The 10,340-nt window shown below is 41.4% G+C and overlaps 1 long non-coding RNA gene across 1 annotated transcript; it reads right to left on the bottom strand.

Annotated features, from left to right (window-relative positions):
- Positions 1–1,208: 1,208 nt before the first annotated feature.
- Positions 1,209–9,312, bottom strand: LOC146867760 (uncharacterized). Its single transcript, XR_014962189.1, has 3 exons — positions 8,683–9,312; positions 3,442–3,492; positions 1,209–1,408 (listed from the first exon to the last, which is right to left on the bottom strand). It is a non-coding gene; the product is annotated as an uncharacterized LOC146867760 (long non-coding RNA).
- Positions 9,313–10,340: the final 1,028 nt, after the last annotated feature.

The following is a 10,340-nucleotide window of genomic DNA, read 5'->3' as shown; positions in this document are numbered from 1 at the left end:
CGTGTGTGCTCCATACAGTTTTAGCTTTCATCATTCCATCAGTGACAATAAGAGTCCTCAGCATCTTAGTGGTTCAATAAGTCTTGGTATCATTATTTGAAGTTTTTTTAAATTATATATTATATCCAATACTTTTAATATTAGTAAGTCCAAAAGAGGACACATTCAACATAACAAAGAGCAGGATCGAACTTTTCAAATTAGATTTATATTATGAATTTCTCGATTTGCAAAAAATTGCTCTCATGAGAGAAGGGCAATATTGATGAATGCTTAAGCATGCAATTGTTGTCCAGAGAAATTTTAGATAGTAATTACTTATGATAATTACCTTGATAGGTATTGGATGTTCCCCTGCGATATCTTGATGGCACTCTGGTTAAAATTAAGATAGTGACTAAAATAGGCCTTTCTAGGTTTCCACAACTTCTGTGTTTCTTAATTGACCATACACTTGATGCTCGGTTCTTAACTTCAGTGTTTCCACTACGTGTGATTCTATCAGTTTTAAATGTCATCTGATATCACTACCTTGGATATTATTAGGTCAAATGTCATATGATGAGGATTTCATTTCCTTTGATGTTATGGTGGGTGAAAGAGCAGGGGATGTGACTTCCACTACTCCTGGCATTTTGGTGGGTGGACAAATGTGCGTTTTATGGAAAATGATAGGATGGCACCTCCGTTGGCATATCCAGATTACTTGGGCTCTCTGTGACATTTACAAACATTTTGCTGTAAAAGAAAATATGTACCTTAAAGGATCTTATCCCTATTTTATTGGGAGAAGAAACCTCCGAACACCCATCCAAACAAATCCCTTGTGGTGAGACGGGCTTTCTCGCGGGATAGGTCAATGTATTTTGGATGTGCTCGAAAAGGCATCATTGGCGTTAAACTCGATCAGTTCCTTCCATTGTTCAGTGAAATTAATGTCTGGATTTAGAAATCACCAGTTTATAATTTGAGCATTTAACACAAAATTTAAAATGTAAAACTTCTGTTTCTTCTTGGCACTTTGTGTATCAACATCACCTTCAACTACGCTGTTAGGCACATTTGTTTGAGATGTGATGGCTCAATCTAGCATATTTTCATTCATAATCAGTCGTCAAAGTTCAGCACATTGAAGAACCCACGGAAGGGTTCATAACCAGATCCAAATGCTTTGTTTCTCAATGAAATAAGGCAACAGACAAATAATCAACATTACGACAAAAGAGATGGCTTTAATTTTGAAGTGAGACAATCTTATCACAGTAATCAGAGCTGATTGCAGAAGGAAGCTGTAGTCACATTGTTATTTCCATGCTTTGGACACCTCTTCAACACTTCTTGTTTACAACATATTGCCCTTGCTTCTGGTCTTGGCAGGGTTCAGGTGGACAAGGTTTGCAGGGATCCACTGAAAAGACAGACAGTCAAGTCAATGATGATACTAAAATTAGGACATCATTTAGAAAAGTTAAGTCAACTAGTATTATCTAAACATACATGTTCAAGTATATTATTTATTTCTCAGGTACACATTCACGATGAATCTTCTCTGCTTAGCAAAAAACAGCCAGTGTATGCAAACCCAAACATGGTTACATGGTTACATTTGGTAAATTGTGGGATGATCAATATACAAAGCAGAAAGAAGGAGGAGGTTCAAGAAGCTTTTTTATTGTAATCTTGCAAAGGTGGGATATGAAGGCAGTGAGGGTGGAGTAAGGTCTTCAATTCACTCTCTTCGTTTCTGTTTTCAGTGTTGTTTAAATTTAGGTACATTTTCTTTTGCACTCTATTCTGTCTCCTGGTGCTTGACTGGGAAAGCTTGTGTGTGGGTGTGCCAGGACAAGGTATGTACTTGACTGACTTGGCATCCGATCTGGCTCTCACTCCTGCCTGGTGCGTGCCATCACCATTTGCAAATTTCCTGGTTTTATTTGCTGGTCCCTTCCTGTTAGGCTTGGGGCATGAGCAGGGCCGGCTTGGTGGCAGTGCTACCGGTGCGGCCGCACTTGGCGCTCACCTGTAGCTGGGGGGGGGGGGTGCTGACCTCTGGGGGAAGCACTGTGTTTAGCAATAACATATGATTGGAGAGATGAGGGACATTTTTGCCTGGTGGTAGTGAGAGAATCCGAAGAGGCAATCATAATTGATTGTCGCACCAGGTGTCACCAGCACTAAAGCCGGCCCCTGGGCACGAGATCAAATGGTTGGACTGTGCTCTATGAAGTACGTGAAGGTGCTGGGGGAAAAGAACACCGCAGATTGGTTCGGGTACTCTCACTTCCAATTTGGTAAGTCACAACAATGAGGAAGTAGGGGCATATCAACAAGGGCTTTATCTCTGCTTTTTTGGCTTTAAAAGCCAAAAAAGCAGAGATAAAACTAGCACCCTATCAACAACAGGGTGCTAACATGCAAATTTGCATGTTAGCACCCTTTTACTCTACGCTTCCCCTTGCATCTCTAATGAGATGCAAAGGGGGCGTTCCAGAGTAAAATAATAGGAGAAATGTCGCTTAGCGACACTTCTCCTATTATCAAGAATATCGCTAACCCTGTTAGAGACAAAAAAAGCAGCGCTAACCACGGTTAACGCTGCTTTTTTACGTCTGGTATTTTTCTGACTTAGCCATGATATCCTATGGAAGGAGGATATCATGGCTAAGTTTGTCTGTCCCTATCAACAAGCTAACGTGAGATTATCGCTGGGTTTCCAGCGATAATCTCACGTTAGCCACTTAGCGTGAGGATTTTTATCGCTATTGAGATAAGCGTTGCTAATAGCACGCTATCTCAGCGATAAAAATCCACGCTAGGCGGCGATAATTATCCTAGCGCTAAGTGCGCTTAGCGATAATTATCGCCGCTCGTTGTTGATATGCCCCCAGGTTGCCTTATGGAGCCTGGGGACATCACAAAGGTGCAACATTGAAGGGAGGAAAAAGTAGTAGGGGTTTCAGTACACTGTTGTAAAGAAGGGAGTTGCAACTTTACTCGAAATCCGGTGACAAGGAGGAAGGAAATGAAGAAAAGCATCAAAACTGACTCCGTTTTGCCACCCATCTTCTTGCTCAACAAGGGACTAATAATTAATTCGTAACCCAATTTCATGGCTAGAGCGGGGTAATTGGAAGCAAAAAGAAAAAAAGAGATAACTCGCTTACAGGAGGAGGAAATGAGAGATACCTGACAAAGTTAAAGAATACGAATTGAAATGCTGTCTCTGATTTTGGTTGGTGGATTGTGGTAATATCATGAAAATCAAGAATAAAGAAAGTGCCCCAGAGCGTAACAAAAACCCACAAATAGACAAAACCTCTTTCACAGACTGACCTGTGAGACCGCCTTTCTGGCACTGCCAGATTGCCCTACAGGCCAGTCTGACCCAGCCATAGGCACTGCAGAAACAAAACTTGTTCAAGCTGAATAGCTTTCACTTACCCGGAGCACACTGCTGTTTGTTGTCTTGGCACTGCGGCGCGGGTGCACAAGCTGAAATGAGAAAAGAGCCACAGTGAACACGTGCACTTCTGCTTTTTTCATAAAATGTGTTCTAAGCAGTATATAAATACATAGGGGCCCATTTTAACTTTGCCAGTGTCACCAATTGCTAATTTCTCACTGGGGAAGTAGTCATATTCAATGGTGTCAGGTTTTTACAGTGCCAACTGACTGCTCCAGTCTGAATTTTCTTTTTCTGCGGGATAATCTGCAGTATCAGCACTTGCACAGCATACTTCAGGAGGAAGAAGACTTTGCTCTTTCTGATCAATTTTCCCAAAGCAAATGTTGCCAAGTTTTTCCTGGCGATATGCGCACAAGGCAATTTTCGGTTGTGCAGTAATTTCTCATGTCTTGTAATGCGGATTCTTCTTCAAAGGCATGTTTTTCACTCAGTGTTACTCTTATTGTTGAAATAATTGTGGCAGTCTCCCAATTTTGATTCGCTGCTATTCCAAATTATCAAAATGGAGGGGCAGATTTACAAGCCCCGTACGCCACATTTGCGCCACCGTTACGTCACTTTTGTGATGCAGCGGCGGCGCAAAGCCAGCGCCATACTGCGGGGTATTTACAACGTGACGCATCTAGGGAGATGCGTCACGTTGACAAACCCTGCGCCACATGTGGGCGTTCCAGCGCAGGGGGAGGTGATCCGGTGCAGGAACGCCTCCTAAAAGTGGCTGAGTGAAATCTACAAGATTTCACTCAGTCACTTTTACGGCCATGCTTCGTCAAAACCCTGCGCCTGCTTGAAGCAGGCGTAAGGATTGACGCAGCATGTTAGGCATAGGGGCACCTCAAGCCTTTCTGGAACTGCGACTTCAGCAATGCGTCACCTTTACGGCAGCAGATGCGTCACGCATCTATCTATTCTTGCCCCATTGTAAATGCGGCGCATCCATGGTGGCGCAAGAGGTGTCTGCCGTGACGCAAAATAACTGGCGCATCCCTGCTGATATGAAGGGATGCGCCAGTTATTGTAAATCTGCCCGAAGTCTGTATGCCAGCCTTAGAAGTCAATCTTTTCCACAGGAAAAACAGAAGAGCTCCGGGCGTGTTTCCTCACAGTTCTCAGCCATTGTTATTTACCCAATCAGTTACTGGGTAAATAACAATGGCTGAGAACTGTGAGGAAACACGCCTGGAGCTCTCTTTGTTTATACTGTGTAAAAGATTGACTTCTAAGGCTGGCATACAGACTTCATTTTGATAATTTGGAATAGCACCGAATCAAAATTGGGAGACTACCACAAACATTTCAACAACAATGTAGTCACGTTGACACTAGAATATAGTTGTGCAAAAATGTTTTTCTAGAAGTTGAACTATATGTCGAAGAGAGAAGAGCATGAGTAAAATATACGGGAAGCCCAAAGCAGTTAATAGCTTTTGCATGCTATAGCAGGGTATCCCAGGAAGCAAAGACAGAAAATTTCATTTAGGCAATATTTACAGGTCAACCGTAATAGCTGCAAGGAAGGTATTTACTAACTAAAGAAAAGGATTGATGAAATAAAATGTATGGGTATGGAATACAGGTTTAATAATATAATTTTCAAAGGTTATGGAGCCCAATTGCACATGATTAAATATACACGTAAATTTACTCTAACACTTTGCGCTAAAATTACTATTTTTAGCCATTTATCATTTCCGAGTGTAATCTTACATGTCTCCTCCCCAGAAACCAAGGCATGGAGCCAAATTTACAAATGTAATGATACTGCTAGTAACTTTCTACATGTAGGCAGAGATATCTGGCACCTTTGTGGAGATCATTTACAGTATGCTGGAGATTTTTCTTTGGTAAAGTAAAGGGAAATTTAAAAAAGTTTATTAACCTTTAAAAATATGTTTATATTAAATATTAACATAACTTATTTGTATATACTAGTATTAAATAAACAAATGTGACAGCACGTTAAACTTAATTTTGAATTGAATATTTATTTAATGTAAATATATTAAATTAAATTAAATTATGTGTTATCTATTTTAAGTCCCTGCCTCCATTATTTTCTATAGGAGGCCACAGCAATATCTGTAAGAGGTTCATGTGTGGTGATAGACTTACTCCAAGGCTGGGCTTGAGTACATGTACACTGTCTTGTGGTCTTTTGGGCTGTAATAACTTTAGAGGTGTAGTGTGTTTTTGTGGGTGGGGGTTTGTATTTGCATGGCCCTCACTAAACCCCTCCTTACTCCTTCCTAAGCCCTTCCTTACTCCTCCATAAGCTCCTCCTTACTCCTCCCTAAACCCCTCCCATTTTTGGGTTGCTCTTCCCTATATTCCCACCACTCTTCTTGGTCCCTGCCTCATTTATTATGAAGGGGCAGATTACGATCTCTTCCGGAAAGCAGTCCAACTGAATGCTTTCCGAACGAATTGGGATGTGCGAATCCGAACGACCGATCACGTTGCTTCCCAACATTGTTCGGTCAGACTCGCATTGACTTCAATGGGTGCCTGTGTTCCGAACGAGAAAACAGGCTGCCATTGAAAAAAGGGGTGGTCGAGGAAAGCCTTGCACCATGTGGCGGGCACACCATGGTGCCTGCCACATTGTGTATGACTAGGAAGAGGGGTCCCTTGGGTACCCCCACGGGCCCCAATCGGACACCTCGGGTGAAGGAGGGCCCACAACGGGCCCCTAAAGACAGATTCCAACAGCCGTTTTGTGTTAGGCAGATCGAATTGGAACGGCTGTCTGAATCGGTCATCATACTCGGTTGTTCGGAAACCGTGTCCATAGAGTAGTACGATTCTGTTCAGAAAGACAAGGGCTGTCAAAATGACTTTCAGAACCAATTCGGACAGCACAAACGGTTTCCGGGCATCGTAATGGTCGTTTGGAAATGTGTATGATTCATTCGGAAACAACAGTTCCGAATCGGATTCTACAATACCGAATCCCATCCGGAGCCCTTCCGGATGACATCGTAATCTGGCCCTAAGTAGTAAACTTACATGTGTGAAGATCTCCCCATACAAAAGATAGAAAAGGTGGATGTGGAAATTTACACCCGCAAGGTTATGAATTAGTACTAATATGTCAAAAGAACTTTGCAAATTCGGTCCTACATGTTTAATATACGAGCTGGGCCGGAGCTCTGTTACTTACGGCATTAAATCTGTTGATTCTAGTTGTAAAGAAAAGTATAGAGTTCACCAATATGGGGAATCCTTAAGTCTAAGGTTTATCACATGTTTGAAACTCACATGGGTATTCAACAATATGGATTACAGAAGGTAATAATTTGCAGTTCATGGGGCGCTTTGTATTAAGAAGGCTAATAGTTATTTCTGAGGTAGGCCAATGGATCTATTAACAAAGAGAAACTTACACATGAGTAAATCTACAAAGGTAAATATACTGTTACTCTTTTTGGCAACGTTATTACTTTTGGTTATTTACCATTTACAATCATAATGTTACTCAAAAGGGTAGATTTATCTGTCTCCAACCCTTAAAATAAGGGGTTAAGCCAAATGTATGGGTATAAAGTTGCTAGAGCCAAAAATGAGCAGTAGTACATCCAGGACCACAAATGGCCACCAACTGGTGCTAAAATACATGAAATTTTGCAATGAAATTGAATTATTTGCCAGACTCACAGAAGTTTAGCACTGCATGACACATGGTCACACTTCAGGATATATTTATGACTGCCTGTTGAACATGAGATATGGCATAAAACAATTGGATAAATGCAAGTTTAAAAAAAATAGAAATAAACACATGTAAGCTTTTTTATCTTTATTTGGTTGCCGGATATATATGTCAGAGCTGCACAAATGGGAAACAATGGTTCTATCCATCGAAAAAATCTGCTCTGATGCATCTGATGGGCGTTAGAGGGATTAAGCTGGTTGGAGATTAAACAATTGAATTTGTACTTGAGAGTGGGCAAAATATTGTGGCATAACATTTGTGATATTTCCAGAATGTTTGCCTTTACCAACTCCAGGCGAACAAACGAACCACCACCATATTTTGCAGGTGCAGAAAGATTTGAAAAAAAATGTCTTGCCTCATTTTTTTCACCCCACGTTTAAATCAAGGATTATAACCCACATTTTGACATGTGACTAGAAATTGTGTGACACTAAGAAAATCATGTAATCTGCCTTTCGCTAACATTCTAAATATATTTCTAATGTCACATAATTGTATACTCTAATAACATTTGCGATACTAATATGTGAAATCCCACTTAAGTACATGATCTGGAGTTATAGCCCAACCCCAAGGAACAGACAGCGCTCTATTGCTTCTCGGCTCGGCTCGCTCCCTGTAAATAATGATACATTTTTTAAATTAGCCCCCTACAGGTATGTGGATGAAACCACCCTTCCTAAACTCAAAAGTAGTTCACCAGTGCACCTTTATATCCTAACAGAAATAAATTGTGAAATAGTTTTGAAGCAAGATCCTGAATAGTGTTCTATAGGCCGCCTTAACAGTCATGCAGAGTGGCACTTCCCAGGTTTACTGTGGAATTTCCACCACTTTTCACCATTACTCGTTCTACTGGGTGTGGAATCACAAAGCAGCATCTCCTGCATGTCTGTTTATTTTTCTACCTGCTATATGCAGGTGGGATATATCAACTCAAAACGTGCTAAATCGCCTGGTAAATCCGATCAGTGTGTTATTCCCCATTCCAGGCCTCAAACTGGCAATGACCAGTCAATGGAGAGGTAATGCTACATGGTAATAGGGTGACCAGGCGTCCCGTATTTACCGGGGCAGTCCCATTTTTCCACCAACTGTCCCTGCAGATTTTTGGGAAATGTAGCTCATGTCCCGGTTTTTAGAGCGGGCCAGCTGAAAACGGTGTGAGGTGCTTTATTGTGTTTTCCATAGCAGGGATATTTAGCCCCTGCTGTAGGAAAGCTATTTAAGAGGCATGACACTGGCTTTAAAACATCCATTTTATTTATGTTCTCACTCCCTCTTCTGTAATTCTATGCTGATGAGCACTGTCATTCAGTGCGCTCAGTTAAAGTAAATTTGTAGTCCTTCTTCTATTTTAGTGAATTGTCCCGGCCACCTTACATGACAATGCCCTTCCCGCTACTACCACGCCGTTTTACTGGCGACTAAAAGCTGTATCTTTTCCCTACAACATGACGGAGTTCATATTGAAGCTTCGCTAAGAGCGCGCGCCACTTACGGTCCTGGCAGGGATTCGTCTGTTGGCAGGGATCCGCCTTCTGGTGGTGGTGGTGTCCTCCGCCCTTGGCAGACATGGCTCTCTCGGGTACTGTGCGGCTCTGCTGCTTGAGGAAGAAACACAGGATTGATTCTCCGAGCTGTATCTGGTCTGTCCAAGGGTGCTGCTTTTATACCCTAGACAGGGATTATCCGGAACAAGGGGCCTGCCTGACATTCGTGGGAGCGTCTGCCATCCCACACTAATAATTATAAAGGAGGTGTTGCAATGTTAATCCTTGCCACACTAATGCTCGGGCGGTTCCTGAATAATAACGCTGTATGCAACCAGGAAATTAGGGCTCGTAAAATTCATTAATCATGTAAATTTATCATTGGCATTATTCCAGTCCCATAAAGGTTCTTATGTGCGGTTTAGATGCACTTCAACGCTCTTTGGAGTCGCCTGCTTATGACAAGGAATCCATGTCTTCGTGCCCCACATTGTCAGCTAGTGTGGGCACAAAAGGGCAAAGAGTGGCATAAAAAATCATTTAAAAATAGGTATGATTTGAGGGCAAGGAAACAGAGGTAGGTGGAATGACTGTATTTTTCCACATCACCCAATTTGATCGCTTGTGGAAAGACGTATTTGTATTCTTTCACACAAATATATATATATGTGATCAAGCTCCCCCCGAGGAGCGAAACGCGTCATGGCAGGCACTGCTCCTGTGATACTTTTTCCTCAATAAATTGTTACTGCTTCATCAACGTATGGTGTGTGGAAGTCTGTGATTTGTCCTGGAGTTTGGAGGTCCGTGCCTGGAGTTCCGGATTTCAACGATTTAACGCAGACAGTACGTCTTTGTTTATATATATATATATATTTTTTTTTTTTCCCCTGGTCTCAAAAGACTAGTACTCGGTTGGCCTTGGGTACCTTTTTTCTTAAATTCTTTTTCATTTTCTCAGCTTCACCCACGCAATTTATGTAGATTACCCCGGATGGAGACTTATAGATGAACATGCAATATCTATAGAGGAACTCAGAGATATGTAACTGAAATTCTCAGATACGAAAGAGAAACTCCTAGGGATGTAATGGTGGTGGTGTATGACTGCTATTACGTCATGCTACTTATTTCTAAAATGTAATAGAGTTTTTCTGTTGATCTGTCATCAATTTAATTCCAATTTGTAATTATTGTCATAAAAACCCCAATAAAGGCTATGATTAAAAAAAAAAAGCTTCAGGATCTTTGAGTCAACGAGCGGCCAGAGTTATGCTATGTTAATGGAATTTCTAAAGTGTGTGTTCACAAACAGGAGCCTCTCAGCAGGAGCGGAGCTATCAATAGTGCAGCAGGTGCAGTGATTACGTGTCCATGGGCTTTTATGGCTCACTACTCCAAAATTTTCCATGGGATATGATGCATAACCATGGCATATGATAGTTACACATTGGAATCAGCAAATAATACCAGAGCTTAACTTGTGCTGGTGGTTGCAGGTGGAGAGCACTAGCACTTATTTTTGGGGACCAGTACTTTTCTTTATCATCAGACTTTGACCAAGAGCTAAAACGAGAAAGATAAAGGTAGCAGAACCATAAAAAAGAAAGAATGAAGGGATGAAAAATAACCTGAAAGAGAAAGATAAAGAAAATGGAAGTTGTGG

This window comes from Triturus cristatus, chromosome 1_2 (assembly GCF_964204655.1).
Source record: "Triturus cristatus chromosome 1_2, aTriCri1.1, whole genome shotgun sequence".
Classification (NCBI taxonomy): domain Eukaryota; kingdom Metazoa; phylum Chordata; class Amphibia; order Caudata; family Salamandridae; genus Triturus; species Triturus cristatus.
This window is presented reverse-complemented; position numbering and strand designations above follow the sequence as displayed.